This window comes from Abrus precatorius, unplaced genomic scaffold (genome assembly GCF_003935025.1).
Source record: "Abrus precatorius isolate BTA unplaced genomic scaffold, Abrus_2018 Scaffold10, whole genome shotgun sequence".
NCBI classification, from domain to species: Eukaryota; Viridiplantae; Streptophyta; class Magnoliopsida; order Fabales; family Fabaceae; genus Abrus; species Abrus precatorius.
In genome coordinates, this window is record NW_020874292.1 from 12,021,321 (window position 1) to 12,022,576 (window position 1,256).

The window sequence follows — 1,256 nt, forward strand, 5'->3', positions numbered from 1 at the left end:
ATAAAATATTTAAAACTAAATTTAGAAGTAATTGGACAAGGGCCCAAACATTAGAATGAACAATTTCAAAGGAAGCATAAGCCTTTTTATTTAGGAAAGAATGTTACTACCTCTACCAATAATCCTCTGTGTCACCAAATTCTGAAAAACACAAGAATTAGGAAAGAATGTTACTAAACAATTTAATGATGAAGTGATTTGGCTAATGGACAACAAATTTAAAAGGAATTGAGGTAAATATAAAATAGAGGATAAAGATAAGATTGAAACTAGGGTGGTACACCCACTGCCTTAATATGTGGCTGCAATCTCAACCACAAGGAAACATAACCACTTGGACAGACCTTGTCAATAAACTCCTTACCAAGTATTTTCCACCATCTAAAACTGCCAAATTAAGAGGAGATATTACATCATTTGTGCAGCAAGAAGGAGAATCTTTATATGAAGCTTGAGAAAGATATAAAGAGTTATTAAGGAAGTGTCCACACTATTGCATACCAGAATGGATGTAGCTGAAAACTTTCTATAATAGAATGAGTCTAGCCACTAGAACTATGATTGATACAGTTGCAGGAGGATCATTGATTACAAAATCATTGGAGGAAGCTCAACAAATTATAAAGATGATGGCTTCATCTATGTACCAAAATTCTAATTCTAGGCACTCTACAAGGAGCAGAGGATATAAAGCTAAAATAGTTGAGACCTTCCTTACGCAAAACCAGTTGCAAAACTAAGTGTTCTCGGAGCAAATTGCTGCATTAACTCAACAAATAAGCAATTTACAAGCTGCTTCAATTCAGAACATACAACTTAGTTGTGATTTTTGTTGAGGAAATCATGTTAATGGTGCATGTGATGCACCTACAAATGAACCTCAAGAGCAAATTAATTGTACAAGAAATTTTCAGAGACAACAACCTTCATTTTCACCTGGTTTTCAGTACTCTAATAGCAGAAACTAATAGTATTATAATTGGAATTCTAAAAATTCTGCTGCAAAGAATTCTAATTATGCTTTACCTTTTTCTGGTGCAGGTCCAGCAGCACAACAATCCTATTTTTAAGGAAATCTAGCCACTCAACCTCAAAGAAATCAAAATTCTCCAAGCCTATGACTGAAAGGTTGAATGAGATGGAGGAAACCATGCTGTAATTTATGAAAGTGACCCAAACAAGCTTCAAGAATCAATAATCTTCCATGTAAAAGCTTAAAACTCAAATTAGACAGCTGACTGAACAATTGACCAATA

The 1,256-nt window shown here is 34.0% G+C and overlaps 1 non-coding gene across 1 annotated transcript; it reads right to left on the reverse strand.

Moving 5' to 3' along the window:
* Positions 1-392: 392 nt before the first annotated feature.
* LOC113853358 lies at positions 393-499 on the reverse strand. The gene has a single exon (XR_003502531.1). It is a non-coding gene; the product is annotated as a small nucleolar RNA R71 (small nucleolar RNA).
* Between the last annotated feature and the right edge of the window lie 757 nt (positions 500-1,256).